Here is a 21444-nt window from a genome sequence, read left to right on the forward strand (position 1 = left end):
TCATTGATATATTATCACATAAAAAAGACCATTTATGAAATGCATTCCGAGATACCACTGTCACTGATCATATTTCATGGCGTATAACAACATTTTGCAAATTCCCTCACTGTTAAACATTATCAAGTTAATGGAACTAGTTTCTATAACCATGGAATATTTCCATCTGGTTAAAATTAGGGGCCTGATTCACAAAGCCATTCACCTAGAGGAGCACATCATAAGATTTATGATTGCAGTTGTACCTTTGCAATTCACAAAATAGAAACCTCCACTTGTAAATCGATTTACTCACACATAAACATAAGCAGGCTGTTAGGAGTGGAGTGTGGGCTTTAAGTGTTTGCAAAGCACTGCAAAACAGTTAGACAACCACAGACTTTGTTGATGTTCCAGTAAAGCACTCCCAGCACAGCCAACAATACCAATGGATATGTCCAAGTCATCGTCTTACTTTCAGAAAATGGCTCTTTTGGAACTCCAACGCCTGGCATGACTGCCCTTCCTGGACGTTAGTAAGTATCAGACCACCGAAATAAATACATTAATGAGAGACCAATGAGATTCATAGACTAAACATTTGATAACATTCCACTTGTGATGCAGTTTACACCTTTCAACTTATGAAAGGAAATAATGGTTTGGTAAAGGCTAGCTTTGCAGTATTTTTTTTCCTTAGTAGAGAAAACAGTAAATAACTTTCGCTGCTTCGCATGTCCTCTTTTTTGATCTTTACTCTGTATCTGGAATGCCAAGAAATTGGTGTTTTGAGCATGGTGGTCAGCACAAGTTATGTTGTGTGCTGTGCACCTTTGGCCAGCATAACAGACACATTTCTGTGGGTTGTTGCATTTGAGAAAGAACTATAGTTCCGTTTTTAACTATGTTTTTCAGTGATTTTTTTTTTTTCAATATTCTTAGGATCCAGTCTCTTGTGTGCAGTTCCTATTGGGTGCAGTATTTTGTTTTGTGCCCAACTCTCTCCCAAATGATATCCCACGCAGCTTACGGCCTTTAACTATGCAGATCAGGGTTTAGATGGCAGGTCTAGCCTCGAGCCAGGCCCTGTGTACAAACACTCAGACACTCAAAACAGTGTCTGGGTTTGCTTGTGTTTTTTTCTGTGCCTGAAACTCATGACTGTGGTTTGTGTGTCAGTCACGAAATGTCAGACGATTCTGGCACCTAACATTCTTTATGGCTCGTGAGTCACATGCTATTTTCGTTTTTGAGTTTTCCCCACCTCAGTGCACTCCTGAGGATTTTCCTGGCATTGTTCACTGGTTGGGTGGTCCACCAGGGCTGTGGAGATTTGTCAGTATCACTACATCACAATTACTTATTGTCAGGATGTTCGCAGAAATCCACATAAAATATCATGAGGACAAGCTTTAGATGTTCTGAAATATTTTTGGTAACAGGCCTCTGATTTGAGCCACAACCTATTTGAAACGGATCTGTAACTCTGGTTAACTCATTAAACCATAAACGGTGAATTTCAGTTGTATTTTGTTTTTTAAATGTTAGGTAATGAATAATTTCAAGACCTATCTATAATGTCACTTTAACCTTTGGAATTGTTCAGTGAATTTCTAAGGTTTTTTTATTTCCAACTTACGTAAACTTCTTATTAACATGAATAAATATAATGTCACTTTAACCTTTATTTTTTTTCCAGTTATTTTCTATAGCAAAGGCTATAGTGAAAACTTAGGCATAATATATTGATATTTCTATATTCAAGGTCAGACGTGTTAAACAAGTCACCCAATCAAGCTGTTTTTAACTGCATACAGGCACTATAATGTAATGTGAAGGACGTTGTATGAATTTTGTCAGGTAATGCCACCCCGCTTACCACAGTGTCAGCTCCAATGTACTGCTTTCTCGTCATCATTTCCTAATTAGCCATCTGATGATCGGACTGTCAGTCTCTTGCTCATTCTGCTGTCAATGGCAGCCTGTGAAATCAGTGCTGAAGTTGCTAGGCAACCAGTGTCGCAACACTCATAATATAGTTCAAGTTGCTTAATCTTCATACTGTTTGCTTCATTTGGCGATGTTCTAGGATTTTGATTTAATGAATGTTTTTTTTTTTTTTTGTATCATTTAATATTTAACTTGTGCGACCCAATAGGCAAATATGCTACTATGTAAATATGGATCACATGTAATAACTACATTTGTAGGCCATTTAATCCAACCCATTGGACAAGAAAGCATATCATGCATGGAAGAACTACACAGGGTCAGTGTTATTAAGACAAAATTTAGACTATGAGAAAATCACTTTTTTTAAAGAAAATACAAACTTTACACACAATGACATCCTGTTGGGTATTCAACTTCCCTGAACAATGTTCTAACGATTTTTCCCAAAAACATTGAAACACAATATTCTATTCCACATGCAGGTGAAGCCTAAGTAGGATGCCCTTACAGGAAATATGCTTTAATAATAAGAGAGTTTGAGACGGAGTGAAATACAATCAATGAATCATGGATTTGTAACGCTTGGCTAACCACCCATAGGGTCTCAAGGTGCTGAATGTAGGCGTGCTCAGTATCCTCAGATTAAATAATGGAGATAATGTATCAATCACAATGTAGTATGAACGGTGAGTGGTTTAAATTGAATTTAGAAAAACTTCAATCTTCTCATTAAAATTAAAATTATGTTTTTTTTGTTTATATTTGTTTGTGTGTTAATTACACTATTTCATCATTTTTGTATGTGCCTGATGAATTCTTGTGTCTGTATTTGTATGTATTGTTTTGCAGTTAAAATCATCAAAACTACATATGGCCAGGTTCTCAGCTTCAAGTAATGACTTGAAGTGGTGGTCAATGATGTAGTAGGGTTCCTTGGGTTCCAGTTATAATTAAGTGGGGGGTTCTACAGAATTCAAACCGTTAAGAACCACTGCAATCGAGGAAAAAGGGAAGACAGCAAGAGGAACTAATTATAAAAACAGGGCCCAGGAAACCTGGAAGCAGATTCTATTAAACAATCACAGGACTGGATATACACAGATCAAGGAACACTGAACTACAAGTCACAGAATCTGCACACAAGGCAAGAACTGGAAGTGTGCACACTGAATAACAATACTGGTATACAACACTGGCCAAAGCTGTAAGAAGAAACTGGGACAGCGAAAAATAAGTGATAAGGGATGCACAAAGCAAACTGAATCTAGCAGCAAGCCTTGACACAAAGCAACATGACAGTACTGGGTTGTGCAGTCTCATCAGTAAAGACAGTTGCAAAAACCATGAGTACTGAGCTCACAAGCCAGAAATAGGTGGAAGCTCAAGGTAAGAGATTAGGTGGAGGATGGAAATGAAGATCAAGCAATTGGCCAGGTGTTTTGACTCAGGGCTCCACCACTGGAGGGAAGGTTGTACGGAAAAGTAGAAAGGGAAATACTAAGAAAACAATAAAGCACAGAAAGGAAAATAAGGAAAAGAGTGTTAATCAGAGCTGAGAGTAAAATAAGTGCAGATGTTCGGGTTCGGATATTTACTTGAACCAGGAGCCATGGTACTGAACTGAGATCTACCTACAGGAAGTGGTCTGGGCAAGGTTTGGTGACAGACGGAATTGCATTGACCTTAATGCATCGAGATAGTGGTGTGGAAATCAGGACTGGAGTGATTTGTGGAGCAAAATGTGCAATATGCTAAAAAATGTTTTGACATAAACGGCTCTAACAGCAGGACCTTCTTGAGCACCTTCTCAAAACAGAATGACAGAGTCCTGAAAATGATTTCTTTTTAAATAAACATGTCTTCAATTTTCACCAGTTCTTTATCTACCCTGACGAAAATCACACATAATTTACACTTTCTTCCTATCTATATATGTGAAGTCATGTCAACCTTCAACATTCGACTGTTGTGCTGAGCCACTGCCATAAACATGGTACTGACAGATACGATTTGTTTGAGTGACTCTAAACCGATAGAACACTTTTGATGCAAAGAGTATAATTGCTCTTCTCCAAACTTTATCAGGCCCAGATATTTGAGCCACTGTCTGATACTGATTTTATCTTGACTTTATTGTCAATCTCGTCTCCTCCTGCCTAATACAGTTTGCTCCCAGAGTCTTTAAAAGAGCTCCTTAATTTTATTCACTTCACCTTTTAGGTCAGCAACACCCATCTTTCAATTTTTCTATCAATTACATGTCAGTATGCCTTTCTTTCATTATTCATCTTTACCAACTGATTGGTAGCCACTTGTAATTCCCCCTGTCAGAATTGAGATATTCTGGTGCTACTTTTTGGAGCAATACTTGCCTTTCTACTGTATATTTCTAATACATATTTCTTCTAGTGCGTGTCCTCTTACATCTTCATGACATGCTTCCTCTTGATGTGCCGTTTATGTTTGTCGGGCTTTCAATGAACCTGAACTGTACTGTTTCTGTCCATAGCTCTCCAACTATTCCGTGTCTTCATACATTGAGTACTCAAATAGTTTTATCTAGAATTGTACCATGAAGTTTATATAATGTATAATATATTATACATGCCTTCAAACTCTACAATCCTTTCGTAAAAACACATATTCTTTAGATAGACTTTATGCTATAGAGTCAAAGTTTTACATTGGCACTGTTTATTCCTGAGGCATAATGTGCTCTTGAAGGTGACACATAAACAAGTGACAGTTGCATAAATGTCTAAATTAAAATGTGGATATGAGGTTCCCCATCCTTAAAACAGGAGAGGCAGTTGCATCTAGTAGTCTACAATGTATTCTGTGTGAGAAAGATGCAGTGGCACAAGGGAAAGGAATTTATTCAAATTTCGATCAAAAAGAAAAAACATGATTTATTTAGATGTAATGCTGAGCTGCAATGCTGCCTTGCATTGTCACTTCCTTCTTATTGTACAGCAATGTATTGAAGGAGAGAAGTGTTACGTAATTATCCCGGAGTGCAGAAACATTAGCTGCTTGTTGAATGACCAAGTGGTCACACCAGGTGCACTGTTGTGTGTCAGCAAACAACTGACTCAAAAAAGTTTGATTAATCCATTGTTATTGTTAACATTCAGATTTTATTTGAAATTCGTATTGTTATAGTTAGTGCATGACTTGTGTAAATGATCCAGTAAAATAACAAATCATTGCTTCAATTTCGGCAACTGATCATTTTCACACAGATTGTTCCAAATCCTTATTTACTGGTTCGCCAATGCATTTCAGATCATTATTCTTCATCAGAGGATTACTTGATTTTACTCAATCAATTGATAACTATTTTCAAACGTGACCCTTCTATAAATGGTCCGTATAGAGAAGCACAGTGCTCCAGATGCTAATCTTGGATTGCATTATTTCTAGCTTGCTTAGTCCCAAATTAATCTCTCTGTCAAGAATGGTACACGTGGTGGCGGGGCCAAATGCCGAAGACAGTGGATGCATAATCGAAGGGCTTCTGACCCGGGACCTACTTATTGGCAGTAACCTGCATGAACTAGAGACATTTAACTGCAGAGCGACACCCTAGTTGCCCTCTACCCTACTGCTGACAACTTGTGGCCGAAGTCCTGTCATACTGCTCCTCCTGGTGAAGGCAATATATCTGATGGGGCCAGGCTGTGCCTATGTCAAGCCCACTCCACATGGAGGGGAGGAACCTAAGTGAGACCCAGGCAGGACCGCAGAAGTGATTGCTTGCTGCTGCCCGGAGACTGTGGTGGTAGCAGTGCCAACCAACGCTAAACCTCATGAGAAGGAGAATCATGTGGCAGGGAGGCAGAGCTTGTGCAGGCCATGTCTCTACACCTGATACCGCAATGACTGAAACCAAGTGGGGCCGAAACAAGCTGTAGTCCTTATACCACTGATTAGACTCAGCTGGATCTCCTTCTCCGCTGCAACAGAATTGACGATCCTGGAGGTGCAGCAGCCATGAACTTGCATGTTTGAAGGCTAGAGGTGAGGACAGCGCTGTACGTGTAGTGGTGAGAATACCGGGGGGGCCTGCAACTTGGTGGAACTAACAAGACTACAGAGGAGGGAGGAAGGATAATGGTTCTGCGCCAGGTGACTGTGTGATGACCCACACCATCAAATAAGAGGGGAGTGGTGGCCAGGTCCTTCCACGGGGATGATAAGACCCCCACTCCTTGGGACCCTACACTGCTGTCCCAGCTATGCTCTCAATGATATCCTGCCCAGCTAAATTAACACAGCCGAGCCCCTGGGGTGTGCACCCCTGTGATTACCATTGCAGCATTGAAAGAACTGAGTGAATGGTAGAACTTTGGTGCACTGATGTCAAATTATATAGCTGCAGCATCAGCAAGGGCTGGACTCTAGCTATTATGGGCCACACTAAGGGAATAAGTACTGACCTCAGAGGTCACGCTCGGTCACAGTCCACTCTGTCTGAGAGTTCCCTTGTCACCCCATTAGAAGAAAGGACCCCACCTGCACACATGGACCCTCCACGGGACAAACTGGAGATAATCCTTCAGGAAATTTGTGAGTCTAGGACAGCAATAGAACAGTGGCTGGGAACCATTACCTTTGACCTCTGTCTTCTTAAGGATGACCACAGAAGATCGGTGGACAGAATGAAAACCGCTGAAGCGTACTCGGAGATCATGTCTACCATTGCGCAGCTCCAATGACAGGTCAATGCCTCAGAGGACTGGGCAGATGATGCATGAGGGAGGGCACGGAGAAACAATGTTTGCATTGTAGCCTTACCAGAGGGAACAGAATGTCAGAATGCCTCACAGCATGTGGGGACTTGGTTGAAGACTGCTGTGGCTCTGACTGGCCTTTTGCCCCTTTTAACAGTTGACAGGGACACCACACTGGACGACAACGCGCTCAATGGTGGCTCAGTTTCTAAATTACAGAGACAGGAACATCCTCCTCTGCAGTGCTCGAGAAGCAGCTCCGATAATGGTGGACAACTTTAAGGTATCCCTGCTTCCCAACTACATGCTCTTGGTCCAACAACAGAGGGCCTTCTTCCAAGTGGTCAAGCAGCAACTTTGAGCTAAGGGATTACCGTATGCATTGCTGTTTCCGGATAGATTGAGGATTGTACATGACCACAGGAGCCATTTGTTTGATACACCAGAGGCACTATCAAACTTGTTGGACAGAAAGTCCTACAACCACACAGTCTGGACACCTCCCAGCAAATGCCATACAAGAAACAGCAACCACAGAGGAGAAGGCAAGGAGGCTTGGAAAGACAGGAAGGAGTTACCCTGATGCTGAAGCAGGTCTTGAAGGGTCAAAAAGTGGCCCTCAGGTCGGTGACCACCTTCCGAGGCCCTCAATTGCCCGCCCATACTGCCTCATCCTCCAGCAGTGCCTCCAATTCAGATTCTGGGGGCAGTATTGCCCTGTTTCTTTCCATCACCCCACAGACAGCAAGCAATATATAAAACCAGAAATCCAGCAAGTACTCTCTTTGTGCCTGGATAGGAGGAAAATTATCTGCAGGGCAGGGAGGGGAGGATCTGAGGCTGTGGCTGTCAGACTAAGGACACCCTTTGATATCCTCTTATTCTGAGGGTGAAAAGGATGGACTCTGACTAAGACTTTGCGGAATACCATATAAGCAAGAACATTGCAGCATAGATAATTTCAGACTTCTGGCACCACTTAATGGGAATAATGTAGCTTACTACTGCCTACTATGTAAGGAACATCCTCCCTATTTGTTTTCTCTGAATCTCTTGCTCAACTAAGTTCTGGTTTTGTTGATGGTTGTTAGACCTGACAGCCTTAGGGTGGTCACCCCTAACTTTTTGCCTGCCTCCCTCCACCTTTTGGACACTGTTTCTGCTGGTTTTTGGACTCTGCCACTTTACCACTGCTAACCAGTGCTAAGGTGCATATGCTCACTCCCTTTAAACCTGGTAACATTGGATCATGCCCAATTGGACTATTTAATTTACTTAGAAGTCCCTAGTAGTGTGCACTATATGTGCCCAGGGCCTGTAAATTAAATGCTACTAGTGGACCTGCAGCACTGGTTGTGCCACCCACTTAAGTAGCCCCTTAACATTGTCTCAGGCCTGCCATTACACGGCCTTCGTGTGCAGTTTCTCTGCCAATTCGACTTGGCATTTAAAAGTACTTGCCAAGCCTAAAACTCTCCTTTTTCTACATACAAAACACCCCTAAGGTATGCCCTAGGTAACCCATAGGGCAGGGTGCTGTGTAGGCAAAAGTCAGGACATGTACCTATGTAGTTTACATGTCCTGGCAGTCTAAAACACCCAAATTCATTTTTACACTGCTGTGAGACCTTCTCCCTTCATAGGCTAACATTGGAGCTGTCCTTATATATTGTTTGAGTGGTAGCTGCTGATCTGAAAGGAGTAGGAAGGTCACATTTAGTATGGCTAGAATGGTGTTATAAAATCTTGCTGACTGGTGAAGTTGGATTTAATATTACTATTTTAGAAATGTCACTTTTAGAAAGTGAGCATTTTGCTGCACTTAAATCTTTGTGTGCCTTACAATCCACATCTGGCTGGGTTTAGTTGACAGCTCCTTGTGCATTCACTCAGACACACCCCAAACACAGGATTCTCAGCCTCACTTGCATACATCTGCATTTTGAATGGGTTTTCCTGGGCTGGGAGGGTGGAGGGCCTGCTCTCACACAAAGGACTGCCACACCCCCTACTGGGACTCTGGCAGACAGGATTGAACTGAAAGGGGACCTAGTGCACTTCTAAGCCACTCTTTGAAGTCTCCCCCACTTCAAAGGCACATTTGGGTATTTAAACAGGGCCTCTGCCCCTTCCAACTGAGACACTTCCTGGAAAAGAAACTTGTAACCAGAACCTGCATCCTGCCAAGAAGAACTGCCTGGCTGCCCAAAGGACTCACCTGACTGCTTTCTGTGAAGGGCTGCTGCCTTGCTGTTGCCCTGCTGCTCCCTGGCTGTGGTGAAGAAGTGCTCTCCAAGGGTTTGGATAGAGTTTGCCTCCTGTTCCCTGAAGTCTCAGGACCAAAAAGACTTCTCTCTCGCAACTGTATTCCTTGTGCGGTGAAAATTTGATGCACAGCTTGCTAAAACCGATGAACAGCCTGCCCCGCGGTGAGAAAAGCACTGCACGCTGAAGCCGGAATGACGCAGCGCTTGTGACTTCACTCCACGAGCCCAGGACTCCACGCGCAGACCCCGGGGCGTCTGAAAACCCCGCAGCCCGAAGAGGATCCACGACTGAGCACCGGAAATCGTCACACAGCTGTCCCTGCGTGGAAACTAAGCGACGCATCACCATGTGCGGCCCGAGAAATTGCCGCACACTCCCTTTGTTTCCACGCTTCGCCTCCTCTGCGGCCCATTGCAGAGATTTTTCACGGGAACCAGGTACTTTGTACTTAAAAGAGACTTTATTTGCTTTAAAGAGACTTAAGACACTTTATATCACTTTTCAGTGACATCTCTACATTTACTTATTGCATCTTTGATCGTTTTGACCTTCAAATACCCAGATAAATATTATATATTTTTCTAAACACTGTGTGGTGTATTTTTGTTGTGCTATAGGGTGGTATTGTATGATTTATTGCACAAATTCTTTACACATTGCCTTCTAAGTTAAGCCTGACTGCTCAGTGCCAACCTACTAGAGGGAGGGCACACGATAATTTGGATTGTGTGTGGCTTACCCTGACTAGAGTGAGGGTCCTTGCTTGGACAGGGGGTAACCTGACTGCCAACCAAAGACCCCATTTCTAACAATGATGGTACACATTAATGTCTCTTCTGAGATTGCCTAATACCCACAGGTGACTGCACATAATGTTATGTTACTAACATTTTGTTTTTTTCAGGTTTGGTCAGGCGATTTCCTCTCGTTGGACTCAGTATTGGGACTTGTTTTTGTTATTGTTCAATTTGGTTTGACATCTTTGCAGTTACAACATATGTATCTCTATGCTTCCTTTTGGCAAATACATGAGATAACACATTTTGAGAGATTGAATGGCAATGTCATTTGTACGTCCTTATATAACATACTCACCTGGAACGTATGTGGTATGGGATCAATACTTAAATGGCACAGAATATTAGCCCAGTTGCACTGCTGTCAGGCACATGTGCAGGAGACACACTTGACCAGCCATGAGGCCCACAAATTACATAGAAGGTGATAATCATTTCACACCTCATACTCGACCTTTGCACAAGGGGCTATGATACGGATATGCTCTGGGGTTCCGTTCATTGCCAAAGATACTAAGATAGATACAAATGGCAGATATGTCCTACTACGGGGCACACTGGCTGGACTGCCCCTGGTATTAGGGTGCATATACGTTCCAAATACGGAACATGATGTATTTCTGGTGCATTTGTCCACAGTTCTGGCAGAAGGTATATATTACCCATGGAACCTGAGTGGGGATTTTAGCACTGTACTATATGTACACCAAGATCATTCAAACCCTCCACTGCTCCTGTTCGGTTAAACAGCTAAGGCCCTAAAGAGCTGGGTATAGGGCTGGGCGTCATCAGATGTGTGGCCCACTTGTACCAAAAGAATGCATGAATACTCTTTCTATTCTCCCCCACATATGCCTCAAGCACGCCTTGACCGTATTCAATGCCCCACATCCTGTCAAAGCATGTAACCCATGCAACCTATTTAGGGAAACTCTTATCAGACCACAAGCCTCTGGAGGTGACACTGTCCTGGGGACAAGTCCCCTAGCCAGCACCCACATGGTGCTCACAGCCTTGGCTTCTAGAGGATGCGGCATTCAGGGACTTATTAGCCATTACAATAGACAGTTACTTCACCGAAAACGCTGGAATGGTGTCCTCTTTTCTAATAGAGTGGGAGGCCTTTAAAGTGGTGATTAGGGGAACAACCATAGGATGGACTGTGGCTGCTCGATAGACGATCCTCTGGGACCCCACCTGGGTGAATGAATGCCTCAGACCCCTGGGGAGAGCGGCAGCGATAGATGTCTCCCGCTATTCTGAATTGCAGATGGCTCAAACTGAATACATAGAGATTAATGAGCATTTACGGGTCATAGACCATAGAGAGTACTTAAAAAGAATGCATAGCGAGTCGGATAAGTCTGGTACACTCCTGACACAGATGATCAGGGAGACACCTCAATATACTCCTATACTTCAAATGATTTCTCCCAAACATATTAGGACAGACTCAGAAATGGACATTAACATAGCATTCCGTGAATATTATGCAAACCTATACACACACACACATCCTTTGCAAGTTCGGAAGAGATTCAGTCCTTTTTATAGGGACTGACCTTACCCCTCTTACATGCTACAGATAGAGCGACCTTTATGGCCCAAATTACTGCAGGTGAGATATGAGAGGCCATCAAAGACCTATCACGTAATAAGCCCCCAGGAACAGACGGCCCACCGGTCGAATTTTATGCCGTTTAAAGTGCATGGCTGGTCCCACAACTAGAGAGATTATACAAGGCCTCCCTGGAAGAGGGCATGCTGCCCCTCACAACTAGACAGGCATTAGTGACTTCAATAGCTAAGCAGGGCCGGACCCTAAGTGACATGACCACCTATAGACCGGTTTTGTTGCTGAATACTGAGTATAAAGTCTTAAGTACGGTATTAGCCCACAGGTGACTCCCATTATTAACTAAGCTTTTTCACATAGACCAATGTGGATTTGTTCCCAACAGTAATACCTCTCTGAGGATTTGAAAACTATATCACATGATGGACTCTGCCCTAGAACAGTACCCATAGGCCGGATGCCTCTCCTTGGACCTCTGCCAGCTCTTCGACACATTGGGGTGGAACTATATACTTGTCACATCCGGCAAATTTGGGGTTCCCCCCTTCATGCATACGATGGGTCCAGTTTTTGTGTACCTCACTCACAGCAAGTGCCCGAATTGGCACCTACATATCAGAGCCCTATCACATTTTCTGGGGCACCTGACAGGGCTGCCCCTTTTCCCCCCTCTTATTTGTGTTAGCTCTATTACCACTGGCACAGTAAATCCGACAGGAGGCAGGGGACTGGGAGATATCCATAGGACAAGCGGTACATGCCATTTCCCTAAATGCAGATGATATGATTGTATTCACAAAAGATCTCTGCTAAAACTTGTCATAGGCTGCCCAGATTTTTCTGCCTTTGCGTCCTTCTCGTGTCTCCATTCAACATTAATAAATCTTATGCCTTCTTATTCACAGAAACCATGGCAAGAGAGACTTGGCCCTTTGGAGAGGTGGAATTTCCTGCAGCATCTACTACCTTTCCGTATTTATGAGTACAAATTTACAGAACACCTTCAGACTGGTTAGATGGAAACTTGCAGAAAGTGATTACTTTCCTCAGATCCTAAATTCACTTCTGGAACACATTATCAGTTTTTGGTAGTGTGCTGACTAGCACTCACCAAAATGGAAATGTTGGCAAGAATTGTGTGCTACTTTTTGAACCTGCCAGTAGTACCCAAAGCCCTTTTTTTTTAAACACCGAATACACTTTTTATAGACCTCGTGTAGAGCAAAAGCAGACGATGGGTCAGCCTAGCCAAACTGCTAGCCTAGCCTCTGAGAGGGATGGGCGGACCCAAACTTTAAGGCCTACTGCACAGCGGGACAACTGCAATGGTTTTCCTATTGACTAGCAGGGTGAAACCTCCAGGAAACAGTATCCTTGCAGGATGTGTTATCAAGACGTAGACCCCACTGCATGATTTGCCCTGGATCCTCTATCCCACACACAGTGCCCACGTTGCTATCAATCGCTCTCACACACTGGAGGCTTGCCTTACGCTGCACAGAATTGATGATACTGTATGCCCCAAAGATTCCCCTGATGGGCCTTCCCATGGCTGCTGGCATACTTTCCAGTAGGAGGATAAGTTCCTGAGACAAATTGGAGGTGAGGACAGCGCTGTGTTTGTAGTGATGATAGGAGCACTCTTTGGGGATCACACTCTGTTGAGCCATGCTGATTTTATAAAACAACAGAATACATGGACCTCCCTGTTTTTGACACATGCCAATATAATGAGATATATTCGAAAATACTAAGCCCTGGAGGGTATGAAGCCTCCCACACATGAACTTGTACAAGTGATGTACATCATGCGACACAGAAGACACCTGATACGTTGGCTCTACAGGGGCATTGGGGAACATTTACAGACATCCTTGATACCCCTGCAAAGTAAATAGGAGGGTGATTTGGGGCAGGAGCACCTGGACAGGGATTGGGTTTCCATACTCGCATGCCATAAAAGAGTATCCAATAACTCTAGGTGTAAATTTATACAGTATTCCATACTCCACAGAGCATACCTTACACCTCATAGACTACACGTAATGTACCCCTCAGTCATCTCCGATTGCCCCTGGTGTAGAATAGAGGATGCAACGTTAATACATATGCTTTGGAGTTGCCCTGCTGTATCCTCTTATTGGACCCAGGGCCAAAACATACTAGCAGACCTGACTGAAAGAAATGCCTGCCACACTTTGAAACCTTCAGATTGGGACTGTTCACTCGACCTCAGGGAGCAAAAGAGATGTCATGATTACTGATTTATCTTTATTACTGGCTAAAGGTCTATTGACTGGGAGATGGAAGTGCAGTAGCACCTACTATAATAGAATGGCGGGAAAAGCATAAAATCTGCTGGCCAGACAATTCTTCTCCTGGAGAAGAGACCTGACATATATTCCCTTTGTAAATTGATTTATAGGACAACATAATCGCCAATTTGATTTACTGCAGAGATTCACACTTCTTGTAAATGTAAATCATGGGGGCAAGGCAAAGAAACGCAATCATACTATAAGTCTTCCATTAAGTCATATTTTACATTGTGCCTTTATATTTGTAACTCATCTATATAAAAAAAAGAATATAAATGGATCTGGAAAGTACAAAGAAATATGAATACACACAAATTGAAAATTTTATTTTTAGTGACATAATTGTATTAGACAAAATTAGAATGGCTCAGATTTTATTAAAGTCTACAACTTATAAATTGGTATATTGACGATTTACATGGAAATCTAACCTATCTCAGAGTGTCAGAAAAAACACTAATTAAAAAGATAAGGCTGGAATTATAGAGTTTAGATCCGTGTCATAACAACAAATGTGCACATTGCAGTTCTGGTTTATAGTGTGCAACATCAGCCAATATGTTTATAGCCAGGTTGGGTGCATTAAGGAAGAGGAATCATAGCAATGGCTTTGATATGCACGTTCATGTTAAAGACTGAATTATTTGTTTTTCTGCCATAGATTAATTAAAATGAGATCATTTCAAATGAAACAACTTTTCATATATCCTGTATAACTCAATAAGCATGCCTTTTAAAGTTAAATGGATTCATATGGATATATCTGGTTTTATAGAGAAGTGATTTGTATTTTCCATTCAAGCAAGGATCACTCAGTCTCATTGTTCTCAGCTAAACATCACAATTAAAAAAGGTTCTAAGGATACATCAGAAACATCAATACGTCATCCTGAACACTCAGTTCTGCACTCAGTTCTGCACACACTACTGGAAAAAAACACAGCTATTTCCCTCTGGTTTAAAATAAAATGCATAACAGTTCATGAATTAATTTCTGCCAAAATGTCCTTCTTACATGAACACATAAGTACCGAAAACGTATTTTATTGTACGCTTTAAAAACTGGTCAAATCACTCCATCATTTTAAAAACACAAATTGACCCAACTCTGTTCCCAAACTGCAGATTAGTAACAAATCTCCCATGGTTTGAGAAATTCACTGAAACATGCTCCATCTTTCATATCCCATTGTTCATAATGAAAATACTTGCAGCCCACTAATCCCAGTTCTTGAAAGGCTCGGCACTGAAAGTGCTATCACCAAAAGCAATGATCATTTTGTACAGGTGGATACTACGACTCATTATGAAGGGGTGACACTCAATTATAATTGGAAATCACACCCTTCACCAAAATATCTCTCTCCCAAAGATTGCATACTAATCATAAAAAGTCTAGAACAAATTAGCTTACAGACTTACAAATGAATCATGTTTCTCCCAGTGTTGCCAAGAAGTCAGTCATTTGGAGTTTTGATAATTTAAAGTTTTAGACTAATTGGGAAAATAAATATTATTCTGTGAGACAGAGAAACTCACAATCTTCTCGGAACAAATTACATTTAATTCTACATATATTTAACGTGATTTGGAGCAAAAACCTAAAAATAATTCTTACTACTGAGATGCTGAAAAACACAGTGAGAAGCACAAACGAAAAAAAAGTAAAATGGGATAGGGAGATAGTGTCATTGTGCATATTACAAAGGACTACATGACAGTAAAGTATTTCAGATTTTGAGATCGGCACAGGTCATAGAAATTTAAAAGAAAATGTTCGGATGAATGCATGCAACATTATAAACAGACATCACATTTTAAGAAACTGCAATTAATGTACACGCTGACATATTAGATGCCTTTTGGAATTTGAGACATGAGAAAAACAGCGCGTGGGTGTTCCTTTGGGCCCTGGTACAGTAAAAGAGCCAATAAACATTGATCGGGCCTATGAAACGCTCCTAAATGTTTACCAAAGGCTCCCAAACTGCCACCCTCGTGTTGTTCACCCAAGGCATTGAAAAATACTGATGTGGTAGCAGTAGTATTATTGATTAAAATTTACAGCTAAGGTATTTGTTCGGGGGTTCATCTGTTTTCATCCTCCATTGCTTATGTGCTGAAAGAATAATCAAATTATTTCTGCCCTTGTTTGACCCCTGTGGGAGAAAAGTCAAATTTGAGTTTGGATAATACATGCCATACTAGAAAAGTCGTCCCCTCTCATAACTAAATACGCCGCTGCAGGAAATACATATTATAAATGCAACTCTTAAAATCCACACAAAATGTGCAATGTGTAAAAGGGTTTTTATACATCAAATCGAAGTGCTCTGGAAGTTAAGAATACAACAAATAATGATTTATTAATGTTGAAAAGCCAGACAATACGTTTGTATGTACCGAACAAAACCTGAAATATTTTCTTTTGAAACACAGAAAAAGAGATATTTGCAAATCTAATCGGAGTAGCAATTTTGATCTCATTCCCCAGGTACAGAGAATGTGTGGAAAGGTTGTACCATTTTGAAACAAGCAATCACAGAGCCAGTTTGTCTGGCATTGGCTGCCAGCCCATTAGCGTTGTTAATGCTTCTTTTGTTTTGTCATAGGTTTGCAAAATCTTATTGTTTTGCTAATATATGAAAACCATTGGCTAAAATCAAAACAATTTTTTGCTCTCAAAAAGCACACATTGCCATAGGAGACCCTCACACTGAAAGAAACTATTTTGTGTGTAGATCTCCTTTTGAAAGAGCAGAATGCCGTCATCATGGTGTAGTCAGTCAATGACTTATGTCTGCTGACCTATGCTGTGGTAGTCGGAAGAAAAATGCATCCATTACTTACTGATAATGGCATTATTCCTACTCCTACTCCCTCACCTTCCTTCATAACCAATGAGTCTTCCTAGCCTCCAATAGACCCCTTCCTTCCTAAATAAAAATGCCCCCTCCACCTCCAGTACGTAAGGAAGCCAACCAGACGCTCAGTTGAGCTGTACCGGAAGAGTGGAAGGGAACTCGAGGGAAGGTGAGGGAGCAGGACTAGGAGCAATGCCATTATCAGTAAGTAATGGAAGCATTACCTCACGTCCCTCCCGCGCCTTCCTTCGTAACCAATGAGAAATAGCAAGCAAAAAGAGTTACAGAAAACTGAGTCACAAACAACCACTCCAAAAGAGTGCCCAGAATAGAAAACCACAGGCAGACAGAGGACATAACACCGTGACCCAATCAAGTAACCCAATCGACAAGCACAGCAATCCAATACCGGCAAACATGCATGAAGGCAGGGGATCACTCAACCGCCCAACAAAGCACACCACTGAAGGCCCCAGCAAGACAGCCCCGGATGCAACCCAACAACATCAAGACCGCTCCCGAATAGGGGAGGAACCACTCCCGACAACACAAATGCCAACTAGATCCGAGAAGGCAACAACCCACTCAAGGCAGACACCCCTACCATAGCAGGACCAAAAAGCCCAAAGACTCCACAATGGAATGACAGCAGTCTAATCAGGCACCACAGCAAAGAGCGGACATGTACCAAACACAGTAAGATGCACACCCAACCAGAGGACAGAGAGGGAGGAAATGCCCGCAGGAGCATCGCCTTACACGCAGGAGAAATCAAACTGACTGTAGGCACGACTGAGGGAACCGGAACTAGAACAAACTGGCAGGAAACACCCAACAGAAAGGAAACATGCAGGACAAGACCAAAACGGAAAAAGGCATCAAAGCAATGGCCGCAAAGGGAACAAAGGAGGAAACAGCAAGAACACAGCCAGTAGCATAAGAACCCTCAGAACAGCGAAGCCATACCTGACAACTGACAAGCTGTCAAAAGCCACTACCCAGCAGCCCCAGATGGAGGGCCAGAAAGCCATGTGGAAATGGAAGCACCAGAAGACCCCACGCCAGACCATCCCACAACCACACCAGCAGAGGGAACCAGGATGGTGGAAGCCATCGTGGCAACACACACCAGACCCAAACCAGAAAAGCTGGACCAACTGAAAAGACAGGAAGGCAAACAAGAGGCCCAGAGGACAACGACAAAGCAACCCAGCCACACCCCAAGCAGGAGGACAGTGCCCAAACAAAAATAGCTGCACTGAAGCAGACACTAGCAAAAGAAGCAGGACTCAAAAAACAATGAGTGAAACTCTCCTATCTTATTAACAAAATATCACATCGATAGTTACAATATAATCATAGAAAAAAATATTTTATTCAACGTATACACAATTCAGTACATTGCCTGGCTTCCGGGCAAGATTTCCTTAAAATACCTACTACAAAGGCATACAAAACAAAACTAATAATAAAAAAATAATGAAAAACCACAAGACTGAAAATATAAAGACAAACACAGACCAACAAATATCATCTAATGATAAACATCACATATATATTAAACAACAGATTCAAGGCTCTAACAAATAGATTCACTTATAGAGTAAAGATAATAGCAGGAGCACATTCTATACTCATCATGTAAGAATAGATATGATATGCCAATGGTGGTGGATCCACCTTTATTGCCAGCACAAAATTATCAAGGTTTTCAACCTGCAACCTTTCTTTCCGTGAGTCCTTAAAAGTTCGTCCAGGTTCGCACACTATTGATGATTAAAATACTTCTCCATTTTTAAATACCAGACCTCTTTCTTAGGACAATACTTGACGATATAACACTCAATGCTTTCTCTTGCCTCTTGTTAACTTTCTATTGATTTTGATAACAGGCAGTTTTGGTTTCCGCATTAGTGTTGTTTGCCTTACATATGAAATGATGAACATTCAGTACTCCATCGCCGCGTTTCGGTGGACACATCCATTGGATGTATTTATAATTTCTCAAACCACCTTCTTCAGGGCAAAGACACTTAGAGTAGCAAGTTAAACAACATGAATCTAGACATTTTTTTTTTTACAAAAGGATATATTATTTAATGATATGCATTACACATCGTAGGGGATCATTGCATCCATAATAGACTGCCAGTATGCTGTGTAGGTGGATGTGAATATTTTTCACACAGATAGTTATATATGTGACAGCCAAAATGGAAAGATGATACAGTCATATTAATTCAGGCTCTTCCCAATGTGACACTGAAAATAAAAAAGTGAAAGATAAGCTCAATTCCAACACCAACCGTGACAAGAAATAAAAAAATTCTAAACAGTTATAAAACAAAAAGTCAATTTCTAGAAAAGACCAAATTATGTACAGGTTATTTCCATACCTGACAGGGCCATAACATTTAACCGTCTTTAAACCAATTCTCCATCAGAATCCTAGAAAGAGACGGATAGAATCTCATTCTGTCTATTGCGTCAAAAGAAAAATATAGCTAAGGCAACACTTCCTACAGCCCAACTACAGAATGTACAGAGGAGCTTTGAGCGACCTATGCACAAAGTATAGAGTAACGACAAACGCTTACACTCACAATCCGTGTGTCTACGGAAACCGTACGTATGTTCCTGGGTTGGCTAGTAGTTGTATAAATTATAATACCTTCTTCATCTCATTTCCTAACTATAGCATCAAGACGGACATTTAAATGGGGAGTGCACAAAATAAAAGTTCACAAAAGCCGCTTTCCCTGACAAAGACACGTTTATACAGATAACACGGCTACATGTCTTGAGCTTACCAAACGACATGCAGCAGCTTTCCCTCGCAGTGTGTATCTATAAAAATACCACACGTATGTTACTAGATTCACTCGGAGGCATATAGAACCTAACGCCTCCCTCGTCCTATCGCCCAAAGGTAACGTGTCAAAAAGGGCATTTAAATGTGGAGTGCACTAGACCAAAATAACGGCAGCCTCTTTCGCTAACAAAGACGCATTTCTATAAATAACGTGGGTAAATTATTTCTGCTTACCTTACGGCACACGAATCAAGATACCTCCTTCGTCCTTCAGCTAGAATAGCGGGAGGTCCGCATGGCGCTCATTGCTGTGGGCTCGGTGTTTGCCTTCACACAGAAATATCAAAGTTTAAAAGAACATAGACAAGGGACCACAAATAAGGAAGAATATACACAGTCCCTGAACGAGGGCGCCCATCTTGAAAGGCTAAAAAATAATACCAAAACATAAAAAGTAAGTCAAGATGGAGTTCCAGGTCTGTCAAGGGACTAAAAACCTCACCACATGTAAAAAGATAATAAAAATAAAATACAAAGGAGATATTTAAGAAAAAAACAAAAATTAGCCCAAAAACCATACTATATTGGGCTCTTCAACATGCACCAAATATACATAAGTGACACTCCTCGAAACTGTCCTATACAATATTGTGCCAGGGTATATCTTCGTTTAGTCCATTGTCATATGTATCTAGTTAAAAAATTCAAAAAACTTCCTGTTTTTTTCCTGGCTGCTTCCAAACTGTGGCCACTTTTAGAAACAATCTTCTCTAAAATTGTCCATCTGGTTTCATTCTCCTTATGTTCATGTGTGGACCAATGTGTGACAAGCGGAGCATTAGACTTATGTGCCTTAAGAGCCGATCTGTGCTCATAATACCTAGTTCTAAATTCTCTGGATGTCTCATCTACATAGCCTAGGTTACACAGACATAAGATCAGATAGATAACATTTTTAGATCTACAATTTGTCACAGTTGTCAAATCAACTGACTTGTCATTACATGTTATTTTATCTGATTCTATGGCTCCCATGCATGCTTGGCAGTTTCCGCATTTATGATTGCCTCTGATCAATTTTAAACCTGTAATGGATCTTTTTACGAATTCTTTGCTACTATTCATGGCTGATTTAACTAAAATATTTGTTAAATTCCTGTTCTTCTTGAAAGAAAAGAGAGGTTTATTTATGAATTCTGAGTAGGAACTGATGGTAAGAATATGCCATTGAGAGTTTATGATTTGTCTGATTCTGTCATTTAAACTCGAGTGGCGGATGGCACACACCAACCTCTCATTTTCTTTCCTTTCTCTTTCTTGAAACATTGACTGACAATCATAATATCTTTGATCAGTTTTGATGGATACCCTCTTTGGAGGAATTTATTCACTAGCACCTCGGCATGCTCCAAGAATTCTTATAGATCCGTACAATTCCTCCTAACACGTAAAAACTGACTAAAAGGGATGCCTCGCCTCTGACATACGGGATGATAGCTGTCCAAGTGTAAAAGAGTGTTCCTAGCTGTAGGTTTGGTTTACAAAGACACCAAAAGGTGTTTATTCTTATGTTTGATACAAGCATCCAAGATTTCAACTTGGCTGCGATCACGCTTCATGGTAAACTTTAGATTTGTGTTGCATAAATTGAGCAACAGGATGAACTCTCCTAGTTGTTGTTCTTCCCCTTTCCATATAAAAACACATCGTCTATGTATCTAGAACACAAAAAGATAATTTCAAAAAAAGGAGCAATTTCATTATAAATAAACTTTTGTTAAAAAGTCCAACATAAAGATTGGCTACACTTGGAGCACAGGCCACTCCGATACTTACTCCCTTAATATGTTAAAAAATTGTTCCATTAAATAAAAAAAAAAATGTTATGCAAAACCATGTTCAAACAGTCAATGATAAATTCATGTAGAGGATTAGAATCAGAATCTGTGAATATTTGCCTAACACATTCCAAAGCTTGTTGTTGTGGAATGTTCATATATAAAGCTTCCAAATCCATTGTGACCAGAATCTCATTTTCGGGATCAAATTGTATATCTTCTATTTTAGAGATGAAGTGACCTGTATCCTTAACGTAGGAAGGAAGCTCAGTGACCAAAGGTTTGAGAAAGGTTTCTACGTACTGT

The 21444-nt window shown here is 41.4% G+C and overlaps 1 long non-coding RNA gene across 2 annotated transcripts in view; it reads right to left on the minus strand.

Annotated features, from left to right (window-relative positions):
• The window catches only part of LOC138304566 (uncharacterized), a 222116-nt gene extending 202246 nt beyond the window's left edge, over positions 1 to 19870 (minus strand). For both annotated transcript variants that reach the window (XR_011205592.1, XR_011205591.1), the window contains exon 1: positions 19535 to 19870. This is a non-coding gene — a long non-coding RNA (uncharacterized lncRNA). The remainder of the gene's footprint in view (positions 1 to 19534) is intronic.
• Positions 19871 to 21444: the final 1574 nt, after the last annotated feature.

Source organism: Pleurodeles waltl, chromosome 1_2 (assembly GCF_031143425.1).
Source record: "Pleurodeles waltl isolate 20211129_DDA chromosome 1_2, aPleWal1.hap1.20221129, whole genome shotgun sequence".
NCBI classification, from domain to species: Eukaryota; Metazoa; Chordata; class Amphibia; order Caudata; family Salamandridae; genus Pleurodeles; species Pleurodeles waltl.